General features: G+C 44.1%; 1 protein-coding gene across 1 annotated transcript in view; it reads left to right on the top strand.

The window, feature by feature from the left end:
* Positions 1 to 15,569, top strand: part of LOC119424198 (KAT8 regulatory NSL complex subunit 1) — a 41,191-nt gene that overhangs the window by 12,010 nt on the left and 13,612 nt on the right. The window lies entirely within an intron of this gene.

Genomic DNA, 15,569 nt, shown 5'->3' with positions numbered 1-15,569 from the left:
GGTGGGCGGGTCTGTTAGTCAGCTGGTGGGCGGGTCTGTTAGTCAGCCACTCACAGCAAAAGGAACAGCGGCTGATTTTCAGACCTTTTGCGGAGGCAGATAAGATCGGTGGATAAAATCGGCTTCTCATGTAAAGATCGGCCGATCTCTCAAAAATGAGGAAAACGCAGCTGATCGATCGGCCAGACGATTTATCAGTGCACCCCTAGTAGTAGCTGAGAGTCATCCCAACACATGCTCTGAGCTCTTAACTGTTCCTTACAATTACATACAAGGTGGCGGGCGATATGCATTTCTTCAAAGAAAATGCTAGCTATTTATGATGTTCTGAATCCTAGCTTTAGTTTAGTCAAAGCACTTCTTGACCATTTTATTTTGTCTTACACGTTCGTTACCACGACAGTGAGGCTGTGAAAAACCAACAACTACCGGGAACCAACGAGCAAAACTATATTTTTCTAAATTACAGTTTAGATGATCGCGGAAACGTGTCGTCATCAAACTTTTGATTGAAACAGTAAGAGTGCCTCTGCTGACTATTGTTTATGTAAAAAAATAAAATTAAAAACTTTTATTTATCCACATGTTAATCCTCAGAGGATCTGTTCTGGATCACTACAGACCAAAATAAACGATCCTTCTATTTGCTTTGCTGTGTAATCAGCACAAGGTAAATATGAATCTACAGTCCTCTTACATCTGACCCACAAACTGACGGCACACACTTGTGATTTTTATCTAATGCTGGTTGAAGTGAACAAATATTTTCTAATAAAATGAGCATGAGCGTAATGATGAACAATCTTAACTAAAATGTTGTAAATGTTTCTTAAAATAACGGCTGAGGAACTTGTACTTCAGTACAACGTTTTGACTTTAATATTTTTGCTAAAATGTGACCGATAGTTTTGATAACTAAGAATTTTTTCAGTTTCTAGAAGCTGCTTTTTGTTTTTCTGCATTTTGTTTTATTTTATTTAGCAGTCGAATCTCCAACAGCTGCAGCTCAGTTCCATTACAACTTAAAGTCAGAACAAGTTGCAGTAACATAATAATGAAAGTATGCTGCAGCTTGTTCCCATCTCTCTGGGCTGCAGCTGCTGGGAACCAGTTGCAAAGAAATGAATTTGGTGATGTTCTTGTTGAATTTGGAGCGTTCGCAATCAAGTGACCGGTGAGTCGTGAAGAGACGGTTTTTAAAAATCACGGCCTGTTTTCAAAGCTGTCCACCTCCGCCCTCATCTTACCTGCCTGCTTTGGCAGGTCGATATTAATCATTTAATCTGCAGGAGATGGACAGATTTGGACCATCAGTCCTCCACTTGTTCCAGAGCTGAGACTCAGGGGCAGCAGCTGGAGCAGGGAGGTCCAGACATCTCTCTCCACAGCCACCTCTTGCAGTTCTTCTGGGACATCTCCAAGGTGTCCTCAAGCTAAACAAGAGACAGTGTCTCTCCAGCATGTCCTGGGTCTTCCCTGGCGTCTCCTCCCAGTTGGACATGCCTGGAGAACCTCCCTAGGGAGGCGGCCAGGGATCATCCTTATCGCATGTCTGAACCTCCTCAGCTGGCTCCTCTGGACTCAACTTTGAGTCTCCTGAAGGGGTGAACTTCTCACCATATCTCTACTCTGCTGAGGAAACTCATTTGGACCTCCTGGATCCACGATGTGGTTCTTTTGGTCACTGTCCAGACTCATGAGGGTAGATTTGGACCAGTTTTATGACCTTCTGTCAGTGGGGTGTTCCCTTGCAGATGTTAAACTACAGCTTTAGGTTTGAGGGAAGTTGAAGACGCCCACGATGACCTTTAGGACTATTAAAAAATAAAAAAAACGTCACATTTTTTAAAAACGTTGTCAAAACGCACGACAGGACTGAACACGTGTGACTGAAGAACCACGAGACATTCTGAAGTGCCAACAAGTTCCAGATACAACCTTCATCATGACAGCTTTTTGGTGTCGGCACAGTTACACAAACACCGATGACTCAATCCCTCAGGACTCTGGCTTCCAAACTTTTTATTAGGGATGGGGCCGATCCGATCCAATATCTGTATCGGGCTCCGATACCAGCATAATTTACGTATCTGATATTTCCGATCCATGATGCATGTCTGTGGTTGCGCTGCACGTTGGCTTGAAACTATGGACTGGATTTCTTGAACGGAGGCGTGTCTCATGAACCCAGAATAACAAGACCTGCCTCACATTCAGGAAATCCATTTCATAGTTTGCAGCAGCTACAACGTGCAGTAGCACTGTGGCTAACAGCTAACCAACTTTCATCTAAACATGTCCGCTGTGTGGAAGTATTTTACACTAGAAACACCACAAAACAAGACAGCAATGTCTGCAGAGCCACATTAAACCGTGGTAAAGTTAGTTTTACGATGGACATTCGAGCTCCGGGGCTTCAGCGGTGGGTTGTTTTCATTCAGTCCAGAGAAGGCAGTCTGATTTCAGTCAGCCACGCTCAGTCTGTCCGTGTCGGAGGAGGGACCGACTGAGCGCAGCTGACCGAGATCAGACTGCCTGCTGCGGATTGAACGAAAATAACAGACCGCTGAAGCCCCGGAGCTCGAATGTTTACAGAGAAGTTGCAAAACTTCATCATGATTCATGACCAACCACTATCAGTTGTAGAAAACGAAGGATTTCACAGTTTGATACTTGCAGCCAAGATATAGTTTACCCTCCAGGAGATATTTATCAGTACAACAGTAGAATATCATAAAAAGCATATACATTGAAAATTACAATAAAAATATATTTAAAAACAAAACAAAAACGGTTACATTATAATACGATTTAAAATACTAAAAACAGAAACATGTCTGTGTTGGTTTTTGCCATGAACTTGGCAGATGTTTAAAGCCATCTAATTTTTTCATTTTTTTTTCATTTAGCCTTTATTTATCCAGGTTAGTCTCATTGAGCCACGAGAACTTATTTTCAAGAGAGACCTGTTTAGGGAGCACATGGTGGGGGTTAAGGGCCTTGCTCATGGGCCCAGAGTGGGGCGAATGAGGGTGGGGGCAAGTGTGGGTGTTTCACCTACCCCACCCACAATTTTTGATGTTGTCGGGGCCGGGGCGTGAACCGGCGATCTTCGGATCACAAGCCCACCTCTCTAACCTCTGCGCCACCACTCCCCATCACTTTAATCACTTTAATATCCACTTTAAAGCTAGGAATAAAAAAAAAAAGTTTTGTGTTAGCAGGATTTAATTCTAACATTGAAACTTATCCAACATTAATACAACTTACCGCATGTTGTCTTTTTGGACATGCATGTATTTATACAAATTGTACTTGCCTTTAGAGAGGAGATTATTACAGCCTCATATAAAATCAATAATGATATCGGAACTGGATCGGTATCGGCTGATATCCAGATTTAGGTATCGGGATCAGATTGGAAGTTACAAAATGTGGATCGGTGCATCCCTACTTTTTCTATCTCAGCCCATAAAATGATTGATGTAGCTTAAAGAAATACAACTAATAACTCTGTAAAACACGGGCATGACGTTGATGTAAACAGTTTTCCTTTGAATACCAGTCATTTTATACAAGTTTTATATCTGGGGTTATAGTGAAGGGAAGTCGAGATTATCTTTGTATGTTTCCTTACAATGAGGAAATCAGTTCTCTGCATTTAACCTGGGATTCACCCAGGTGGAGCAGTGGGCAGCTGTTGCCCCTCAGCACGGTACGGTTCCCAGGCTTTTTCCACTAGCAATTTTTCGTGGAACCGGACACTTTTTCGGGATCCATTTCTCCGGGGTTCCATTTGCCGAACCAGCACCAAAACGTGACGTCAGAACACCGTCGGTCACTTATTGGTCAGGGGGCGGAGTCAATGGTTCTTTGAGAAACCATCACAACAACCCGATCCACCATTTGCAATTACTCTAACTCGGAGCAGCGGCTGAATCCATTTTAAAGATTTTAACAACTATAATGACAACACAGTGGTCTAATGCTGAAGTGCAGGTGTTTTTTTGTGTTTGCTGACCGACGACAAAATTCAGAGCGAGCTAGACACCGCGGAGGATCATACGAGCTGCCGACCCGTTAAAGGCCGGACTCCGAGCCCCGGCAGAGGGGCGGACCGGGACGGGTTTGGGACGGAGGGTGGAAACAATTTTTAAAAACATTTTATGTATAAGAAAATAATGGGGGGGGTTATCAGTCAAGATTAAAAATAAATAAACGATGTCGGCTTTATCATGAAATTCTGTTTTCACTTTGACTTTATTAAATAATCTGTTAAAGTTAACTCCGCTGAAAAATCATAAAGGCACAAAAATTATTGGATCTCAGGAATATTTCCCTCAAACATGTTTAAAGAAGAGATAAGACCTTTAGTTCAACTTTATTCTAACTCGCAGATGAACAAATCTCAAAACAAGAATTAAACTTTAAATCAAAGCAAAATAAAAATCTGCATTCAAGAAAAAAACCATCTCAGTGTTTCCCCTAGTTAGCTTGCCATGGCAGGCTGCTCATCTCATCCATGATTTTTGCTGGTGGGGGGGGGGACTTGTCTGAGCGCAGCTTGTGCTAACAGTTTTTGAGCGGGGGCGTTCAACATGAGGGAAGAGGCAACGTGAGTGCTGCCTTTGGCTTTTTAGCCAGAGAGCCTGTATTTTGTGCCGCTACCTTAGTGATATGTCGGTGCCGGGTGGGGGTGGAAGGGGCAGGTTCAGTTTGGTAGGCGGGGCGCAATGGAGCACTACCGCCACCAACTGGTAAGGCATGTTGGATTCTGGATACGCCCACTAGAAGCGGTACTGAAGTTTATATGGAAAAGCAACATGTACCGAGCTGAGCCGAACTGTTCCGAGCTGTCCCTATGGAAAAGGGGCATAAGTGAGCGCCCGTGGAGCACTTGAGGATTAGGTGTCTCGCTCAGACACGACGTGTGGGAATGGCTGGAAGTCGAACCCTTCAGGTCCCAAGTCGGCTGCCCTTCCTCTCCCCCAGGTATATTCAACAGAACTGCTCAGGGGGCCACAGTTTTTGAAAGCCATCAGCTCAGGGGCCGGACATCAAGAGATTTAAAATCATTATGTAAATAAACCAAAGTTTACCATGATCTTTTACCTTTTTAATTTCTTTATTTTTATTGCATTGAATCATAAATGCAATAAACAGAACCCAAACCCAGAACCAAAAAAATATAATTTTTCATTTTTTATTATGATGTGTGCTGAATTGAAGTCTCCGGCCCGCAGGCCACCAGTTGAACAGCCCTGCTCTGCCCCATCTCAGCCCCCGAGGTATGGGATACAGGAAACCCGGCTTGGTGTTTCATGACCCACATTGAGGCCCTGAACAAGACTGACCCACTGCCCTTGGACGTCCCTGTTTGTGTGTCTACATATTCACTGCTGCTTCTCATACAGTAAATGATATTTAACACCATAACTCAGGTTTAGTTAGCTTTTTGTTTTTTAGAACTTTGCACAGCAGCTCATTTAAATAAAACTTTAGTTTGGTAGGAAATTAAACTCCCGATTATTCAGCAGCTGTGGCCGCTGACCCACATGAAGTCTACTGTTGGGCCTGTATTGCCATACACACCCCTAAGCACCGTTAAGCCAATTTCTCCCAACCTAAACAGAATTTAAACCTGCGAGCAGCTAGTTAAAACTTGCTTTTCAGCAGCGTGGGAGTGTCGCTGGAATTTGGGCTCAAACTGGTACAAAGAGCTGCTTAACTGTAAAACATCGCGTTTTTAAAGTTGCACCAGCGTCAGAAAATATCCAGCGTTTAAACGGCACAAATCTCAACGGTGGCTCCTGTAAATCTTTATTTTATTTTATTTTGTGGATCAAGTGAAGCTGTGTTTTATCAGCTGTATATCAAGTGCAGTCGTTCATCCAGCAGGTTACAAACTGGTTCTCAGCTCCCGGCCCTGCGAGGCATTGTTAACGCGCTCGTCTTCCAGGAAGTAAGGTGTGTTTTTGTTACACCGTCATGCCACGTTCTCACAGCCAGTCGCTGCACATAATGTGATGGCTTCTCCAGGCGGCAGCAGCTCGGTCGCTTTACGTCAGACGGGCTGACAGCAGTCTGCAAAATAAACCTTTTGCTCGTTAGCCTCTTGCTTACATCTAATCCTGTTAGCCGTGTCCGATGAAGACGTGGTTTCCCGTATCTCAGAGGGTTGATTTCCAGCCAACAGCTGTTGCAGCTTATCCTGCAGGGCCTTTTTTCCTCTAGTCGGTGTTTCTAGTAAACGTGACATCCATAATGACCTTTACTGAGCTGAGGGTGCTACCAGCTTCAGAAATATTTGCGTTAATGTTGTTTAGCACAAACCTGTGGAGTCAAATGGAGACATGAAATCAGGCGTGTTGCACGGAGCACGGGATGTTCTGTGTAAAGAAACGAGTGGGCACAGTTTCTGGTTTCTGAGGCAACAAAAATGCTCATCAGGAAATCTGAGCTCTTACGTAATTGCTCATGGATGGCACAAAAAAAAAAAGTCTGCATTTGTGTAATCTGAGTTTGCAGGTTTTTATGGTTTAAACTCTGATCCAGACTACATGATCTTTACGGTTCTGGTCCGTTAAATGTCTGTTTGCGTTCTGAGTCGGGGTAATTGGGACGGCAGCGTTCCTTTCATGCTTCTGGTTCAGCATCACTCTGCAGTTTGAGTCACTTAGCCGTGTTTTTCCTCCTTTCCTCCACATGCACACATGTTTGAGCGCCTGTGAAGGTTGTTGTCCTGCTCCTCACATCTGGATGTGTTTAGCTCGACCCGAGTTCCCCCCTGCACAAACCCACAGGCGTTACATAACCCCTTCTCTTTTATGTAATGACTGCTGCAGCTCTCCGGCTGAATTTGCCCTCCCAGGTTTTTTTTCCCCCGACCCACACCCTGTCCTGTCGGCCCGCCTCGTCCAGAAACCCGGTTCTTCAGAACTGTTTAAAGCAGAGGTCCAGTTTGGTTCCAGCCAGACATCCTGACACGTCAGACTTCCCTTGGAAAGTCAACAGTTTTCAGCTGTTCGGTTTAAAACTCTGAGCTCCAGAGAACAAAGAAATGAAGCCGATTCTTTTTGTTCCTGTTGGAACGTAAATGTTGAGACGTGTTGCAGAATTCACAGGTTTTGATTGTTTCATTTACTTTGAACAACGTGAAGCTTAAGGTGTAAAGGATTCAAGTTTTTGTTGTGATTTTTCCTGTTTTTATCTCCACACGGACAGATTTTTGTTAATAGAGGAAAATATAAACCTGATTATTACGAATCGGAAATAGAAAATCTGCTGAGACTGAACCTCATCTAGAGTTTGAGGGGTTTTATTGTTGTTGTTTTTTTATCGCTGAAGCAGACAAAAAAAGTTAATGTGAACATGCGTTTGTGTGTGTCTGTTAGCAAAAAAATACCTCTCGAACAACTGAACCAAGTTTTAATAAAACCATCAGAAAGTAATCACTAGGTTAAGATGGCTGCCCTGTATGGGTGCAAGAAGGGGAATAAGAAATGCCCTCCGTCCGTCTCAAGCACATCGTAACTTGGACAGAAATAAAAGTGAGGGGCCAACTTCCATTTTGGTGTGTGGCTGCAGCTAGGCTTAAGAAAGGTCACTGTTGAAAATTGGGTTGCCACGTCGAAATCCAAGATGGACGCTGCTGTTATATACGTATGTAATCCAGCCATCCCAATTATTTGAGGGAACAACGCTCTTTAGTTTTTATATAAAATATATAGGGCAGCACGGTGGCGCGGTTGGTAGAGCTGCTGCCTTTCAGCGAGCAGGTTGCCCCGACTCAAATCCCGACTGGTGCATGTTCTCTCCGTGCATGCGTGGGTTTTCTCCAGGTACTCCAGTTTCCTCCCACAGACCAAAAACATGCATGTTAGACTGACTGGTGACTCTAAATTGTGCCTAGGTGAGAGAGTGAATGATCGTTTGTCTCTGTGTCCCTGTGATGGACTGGAGACCTGTCCAGGTGTCCCCTGCTTCTCACACAGTGACGGCTGGACACCAGTGACCCCTGCGACCTGAAAAGGAAGAAGCGGGTAAAGATAATGGATGGTAGGAATGTGTGATATGGTATAAAATTCATATCACGATATGTATTGTGAAGGGTGGCGATAACGATATATATCGCGATATGTTTTTGGTATAAAACTTGCTAAAAAAAAAAGCAGAGGGTGTCCTTTTGCCATCATATATTTTGAATTAAGAAAATTCCACTACTAGGTCCAGAGAGTTTTTAAATAATAAATCAAGTATTAGGCTTCTTTCTTGTAGTGCAAAACTGTGCAAAATATATCAAATGTAGTTTTAGCCGTATGTTTTAAACAAAATAATATGTTGTTTACTCTTAACAGTTTCCAGTCTTAATAAATGAAGAGCAGCAGAGCAGCAACTGAAACACTTCACCCTCCAAACCTCTAGGGGGCGACTCCTTCCACTTCAATGGAGAGCTGACACAAAATGAGTCTGTGGCTCTGACCAGAGGGTCTCACAGTAAAATCACACAACGCAGCGTTCGTTTCACAGATCAGAGAGCAGGTTTCTCTAAAGTTGACCAACGCTGACTTTAACTTTCGATGGGGAAAAAAACTTTCCACGAAACACGGCGTTTTGCGCATGCGTCCAAATACGACAACACTACGGCAAGCCGGCCGTAGTTAGCTTGTAGCTTCGCTACTTAGCCCTCGAAGAAAAGACTTTAACGCCACTTGCGCACAGTTTTCAGCTCAAAAAAAGCAACGATTAAACTGACAGCTCTGATTTTACATCAGACACAGCGTTACTGCGGTTAGCCGGTAGAAAACAGATCTCTAGCGTAGGCTAAATTTCTATTGTTTCCACCGTATGCCGTTTATATCGCGCATTCCTAATGGATGGACAGATAAAGTAAAGCTTCCTCATGTGATTGGGGTGGCCAAAGATGAATCTATGGGGGCTAAGGCCACCCTATGCCACCCCGTGGCTCCTCCATTGCGCCTGTTTGTGGATAAAGTTGTTCCCTTCCACTCTCCAGGATCTGTCACTTTGTTCTGCTCCAGTCAAAACATAAAATCTCTGTTCTCTGCAGTGCAACTCCTCCCCACTTGAACATGCTGCACCAAAAACATTTAGGTTTACTTTCATTCCCTGTTCAGTTCCAGTCCCCAACGTGCAGACACGTGTTGTTCTCAACCGTTGGATGTGTTATTAAATATCAGCAGCTACATGAAGGTGTTTAATGTCACCAGCTGGCTTTTATAGATTCTTCTTCAGCCGCTGAACCTCAACGTGATCAGAGGTCATAACGGTCGGCTTCGGTTGTTCTCTGGTACAAAGAGACAAACGTCTCAGAACTGTCTCGTCCACCAGAGGGTTAGAAATGTCTTTCCAGGGACTGTCAGTGTGACGGTCCCTGGTGGCTTTCTGGATGTGGAAAAACAAACTGGTTCTGGAGAACTAGCTCTGGTACCTGGTCCAGCATTCTGACACTACTCCAGTATGCAGCTGTCCAAATCCCAGCTTACCTCAACGGCCCAGTAACTTTATTCTAACTTATGTAACTTTTTTGCAGTGCTACCTTCCTGCAGCCTTGAACTCCTGTTTCAGGCTTTAAAGAGTTTGTTTTAATGAAAAGGGAGAGCCGTCTCTCCGAAACCTGGCAGAATACGGACATTTTAATGAAACGGTTCTTGTTGGATGAAGGCAGAGCCGAAGGCAGAGCCGAAGGCAGAGCCGAAGGCAGAGCCGAAGGCGAAGCCTACGTGAGTCACCTTCACTGTTCGGGTCTCTGGATGTGTTTGTGTCGGTTTGTGGTTCAGTCCCAATTGCTGGATGCAGCGTTTGTCTCGTTGGTTCTGCCGGACAGAAGCGACGGCAGCCACTTTTCCTGAACTTAATGCAGCGAGCGAGCTGAACTTATTGCGACTGCGCTGCTGCAGCTCGAGCCTTCAAGGAAGAGAAGTGAAAGGAGCTGAAGGGCTCTCATACCCAAAATCAGCTCTTGTTGATGAAGCTGCTTGATGAAAATTGCGTCTTTTTGTTCTCAGAGTAGCTCCGCCCCTTTTTGACACAAGGTCTGGGACAAACTTTTTCTCACAGGCCACGTATTGTGCGAGTGGTCAGAAGTTTGTGTGCGTGTGCTCGGACTTTCAGCTGCATGACCCTTCAAACACTAAATTAGTCAAATGGCCAAAAATTCCTGGATGGAGATCGTGCACAATGTGTGCACGGAGGAGGCTGCTGAAAAGTGTGGCGCTCTCTTCATGATAGATTTGTGGCTGAATGGCAGCTGCAGGGGGAGGAGCTTCCCAGGAGCTCGGCGCTTGTGTCTCGTGGACGATGAAAGGTGTGTCTGAAAACCCAACCTGCGACTGCGAGTCGACTGTTGGGCTTCGGATGGAGCTTTAGTCTTCTTCGAGGAGGCATTAGTAGTCAGAACCTCCTGATCTGAAAACAGCTGGATGGTGGTCGTGTTAAACTGGTGCAGATGTATTGTATGCATATTTTATGACGGTCTATTGTCGCAGTTTTCCACTGTTGTCATCACTCTTTAAGAAATCAGGTCTCTCTTGTAAATGAGTCCTCGAGGCTCAATGGGATTAACCTGTTTAAATAAAGGTTGAATGAAAAAAGTTGGGTCCAATACCCAGTTACATATAATTTACCTGTTTTTTTGTGTTTTTATGCTGGAGCTGATCAACAGGACGCACAAACATTGTGTCAGATTCAACTTAAAACAGCTGCAAGTTTTCTCCCATTTACAGGAAGAGAATTCTCTTTGGCTGAGCTTTTATTTTATTTTATTTATTTTTTTACTACCTGTCCAGTTCTTTGTAAAAATATTTACAGTCTGAGCGCAAAAACACAATGAAGCCAAAACACATAACGTTTCAAAACAAATATAAACAATAAAATATCCTGATGCATGTTCAGTAATCCAGGTAGAAAAATCTAAAACATTTAAGTCTGGTCCTCTGGGCAGGTTCAAAAAACAAAAAACCAGAAACGTTTCGTCTTTCATCCAAAAGACTTCTTCAGTCTGAGGAGCTGTATTCAGCTCAGTCTTATAAATATCACCTCCTCATGGTGGATCGACCAGTTTGTTGTTGTCCATTGTGAGGACCATGAGCCTGTCATTGGATCGTTAGCACCCTGTAAATAGCAAGGGTGCTAACGATCCATTGATAGGCTCATGGTCGTCCTTGATCATGTGAACAACTAGTTCTGGATGTCAACAACAAACTAGTTGATCCACCATGAGAAGGTGCTATTTATAAGACTGAGCTGAATACAGCTTCTCAGACTGAAGAAGTCTTTTGGATGAAAGACGAAACGTTTCCAGTTTTTAATTTTTTGAACCCGTCCAGAGAACCAGACTTAACTTTTTGTTTTTTTGATAAACAATAAAACGGATTAAAAGTAATAATTTTTCTTTTTAGGAGTCGAGAAGAAACACCTCGACCTTTTTGACCTTTTGTCCTTATATCAGACATTTAAAATAATCTGATCTAATTCAGTACAAAAGTGTTAAAAATATATTTCAATTATAATTTAATTGTAGACGGCAACAATTAACAACAACAAAAAGTTATCTTCAGCTCATATAAGTCAGGTCGTTCATAAAGCGCCATAAATAAAGTCCCAGCATTCCTTGTTTGTAGCTCTGGGTGCCTGTTGGGGCTGACTCTCAGCAACCACCACACACCGTTTTAACTCCGTGTAAACATTTGTTGCCATTTGAGTGTTGACTGTCGATCAGCTGTGGCGGTCATCTTAAATTGAAACGTTTCAGTTGTAGAGGTTCATCCAGACATCCGGGTCCAAAGATCTCACACAATCAAAGATTATAATTATGAACAAAGTAAAGATAAATCTTTAACAGAGTTTACTTTCCACACCGTCTCGCCTTTAGTGCCGGTTTTAAACGGCGTGTTAACAGATCGACCTCTTTGCTTCAGGGAAAAACGCTGTTCGACTGTTCTGGTTCCGTTCATCAGTTGTTTTTTAATCCATTAAAATGTTGTTGGTGTCAGATGGTGCATTTATGTGGATTTGAACGCTGGTGACCTTCTGCAGGACGGCGATCTGTTCTCGGTCACCGGTCCAGGCTGATTAAACCAAGTTCAGGTAGATTTACAGTCTTTGGTTACGACGTCTCCAGTCTGGTGTTTATGAGACGGGATCGTTCCTGCAGGAGCTTCAGCTCCATGTCCTGTTTTTACTTCACACCCCGTTTGAAACTGCAAATAAATTTCAGCGTTCCTGTGAACACAAGTGTCTTAATTATGGCTCGAATCGACTGCAGCCTCTTCTCGTGTCCCGTCGTCTTCAGTCGGTCACAGTTTGGTTTCGAAGGTCTCCACAGCTCTCACTTTGACTCAGGAAATCTAAATCCACTCGGCTTCCAGGCGCCTCCGTTTTCAGAGTAAATCCAACTTTACGACTCGAGAACCTTCAAGTGTTTCAAGACGTTTTGGGAACTCCCTCAGGAAGAACGTGTTTCACCGATGGTCACAGTTCAGAGAGGCTCGAGCTCAGTGCTGAAAGAGTTTACTAATAAAAGGCTTAAAATGTTGGTAATCTTTGTCGTGTGACGGTAATATTGATTTTATGCATCTTCTGAAGGAGAAACTGTAGAAATCACGTTTCTGTGAGAAGATGAAGATCTGGACCAGTTTTCAGGGTCAGGTTGTCCATTTCACTTGGTGTGTTTGGGAGCGGGGGGAGTATGATGGTTGGGGCCATAATGAACTTCATGTTTCTGTTTTATTAAACTCAAGTTATAACTTTGTGTTCGAGAGCCCCTTTTGTCCTCGGATCACTGATTAAAACCACCGCCTGCGTGATTTTCTTTGTTTTGTCGTCAAGTCCAGAAAACTTCTGATTCTTATTACTTTTATTTCTCCGTCGTAATGATAAATACTGTTAATTAACCATTTGTTACGGTGTTAAAGGGATACTTCAGATCATTTCAAGTGGAGTTCTGAAGAATTAACGTTTGAGCTGGACAAAGGCCGGAGTAGATTGCTGCTGTTTGTTTCATCCAGATACTGTTTAATGAACCTTAACCCTGTTCCACACTACTGTTGTTATGACAGGATTGTTATAGTCCTCCAGGAAGTACCCAAGGCCGCACAGGAAGTGCTACAGCAAGCTTCCTCTTCAGCTACTTTGTTAAAATTAAAACACAACAGACTTCTGTTGATAATTAACAGTTGGTTTGTGAAGGTTTTCATGAAATGATGTTTGAGATCGGCAGTGATCCTCTTTGGTCGTGACTGCCTTGAATAGGGCTGAACGATTAAGAAGATATTCGAAATGTGTTGTTTTTTTTTACCTCAATATTGCAATTTAAAATGTGATTATTTTTCAAAGCCTACTTCTCATGTATTTTTCAACAAACACAATCAATCAATCATCTGTTTCAGTTGCAAAAAAACTCCAGTTTTCAGCTTCTTTGCAACTTTGTTTCTGCAACTTTTGTGTATCTCCGGGACAGCAACTTGACTAAAATGTGTGCACGAGGGTATTCTGTACCGCTTAAACCCAGGCCTGGTCACTAAATTAATGGGCAGCACGTCCTTCACTATGAATTTGTTCATACGGAGTAACACCTTGGAACAGTTCGGTCAGTGATCCCGTCGGCTCATACTTTGCTTACTTTTAGTTGAAGCGCCGCTCGTGGCGTTCCAGCCGCGCAACTATCGTAAAAGTCTTTGTGGTGTTTTTGAAGTGTTGGTAAAGATTTGTGGTGTTAGTCGAGAGGTAGCAGCACGGCGGGTTCTGCACATGTTGTTGCGCAGCGTCGTCGTTTTTACAGACAAAATAATTCCAAACAACGGACGTGCTGCTCCTCTTTGGTACCAAACTGTCAGATGTGTCGGCTTCTGTCGAGCCTGACGCCATCGTGCGTCCGGTTACAGCGCAGTGTTGACTTCTCCCCGCTCCGCTCACTCCCGTGTCACGTGACCAGATCACGTGACCAGATCACGTGACCAGATCACGTGACCAGCCAAATTGCAGCCTTTGCGATTAGAAAATCTCGTTTTATCATATTGCGATATCGCAAACGCAATTAAAGTGGAGGCCATAGAAAAATTACCATAAATTGACTTGTCCCCACACCCCTGCAGTAAAATAACATCACCTGGTTCATTTGACCAGAAACATTTATTAATATTTCTGTATTTGATGCGTCAACATTAAATTAAAACATCTGGTCAGTTTTGGAGACGTTAAGTTAAAATGATTCATAAGATCAAACGGAACATCTTTTTAAATTATTTTTTACCAAACAGCCCCAGCTCATCCTTTTCCATCATTTGGGGATCTTAGTTGAACCCTGTGGCTCACAGACGGCGGGCGATATGCATTCAGTCAGAGGAGTCTGGTCCAAGTTGCTGTGGTCGGTATCCAGCCAGACTTTAAACTCAGATTTCTGCGTTTTGTTTATCGTGTGATGATAACCTCGGTCTGCTCCAGCTCTGGCAGTGTGTGTTCACCTGTAATCTGATAGATTACACCTGGTTGGTTCTGACCCGGGTGTCCGCCCGCCTCTCTGAGGATCAAGCCTCTAGTTCAGTTGGAGCCTCGCCCGACGCGGCTCTGATCGACGCACCAGGGGTGTGCTTCAGGAGTGTCGCAGTGTTTGTCAGCGATTGGTCTGTGAGGAGCGCGCGGCTGTTTATCTCGGCAGAACAGGACTGGGTCTGTGAACGAGCGAAAGGAAGTGGCGCTCGCAGGAAACGCTGCAGCTGTTTGTGTCCTTGATGCTGCTGCAGAGCTCCTCAGACAAGGAAACGTGGCAGCTGAGTCGAAGACGGACTGGAGCGGCGTGTGATGGTCCTGGTTGGCCTGAAACGTCTCCCTGCTCTCAGCTTCACGGACAAACAGAGCTCTGGGGGAGGATGGGGGGTCCTGGTGTCTGCTGCACTGTTTGCTGACCCAGCCCCACCTCCTCCGGCGCTCCTCGGCCTGTAGGAGGCCGTCTGTTCCCCTGCAGACTGTCCCTGTTTCGCTCCCCCCTCCTCCTGCTGCTCTGGTGGGGCGTGGGGGTGAAGAGAGCAGCAGTGGACGGTCTATCTTTATCTACAATCTGAGTCGTTATTCTCATTGTTCAGTCTCCGTTTGGACACACGGCGCCCCCGCTGGTCGCTGCCTCTCGGTGCAGCAGCAGACATTTTCCTCTCTTCTGCCTTTGAAATGGCCATTCTGTGTCGGACCCGTAAGATGGAGAACCTGGCTCTGACCGCAGACTCTGTCCTGGCTCACTCCTCACCTGTCCAGGTGTGGGTCTGCAGCTGTGAGACCCTGCAGCTGCAGACCCCGTGGTGCTGATTCACTGACCTCTGCAGTCCGACAGGAGAAACGCTTTAATGAGACCCGATCCAAACCCTGAAGTCTGAGGACGAGTCTGTGATGGAGTCGAACCCCAATCAGTCTGCTCCTCAGATTAATAATGTGAAATTATTATTTTTACATGAATGTTTCTGTTCAATTATTATTTTTATAGGAATGTTTCTGTGAAATTATTATTTTTTTTATGAATGTTTCTGTTCAATTATTATTTTTATATGAATGTTTCTGTT

Source organism: Nematolebias whitei, chromosome 17 (assembly GCF_014905685.2).
Source record: "Nematolebias whitei isolate Nwh7 chromosome 17, NemWhi1, whole genome shotgun sequence".
In the NCBI taxonomy this organism is placed as follows: domain Eukaryota; kingdom Metazoa; phylum Chordata; class Actinopteri; order Cyprinodontiformes; family Rivulidae; genus Nematolebias; species Nematolebias whitei.
The sequence above is the reverse complement of the archived record's forward strand: the minus strand, read 5'-3'. Positions and strand labels throughout refer to the sequence as shown.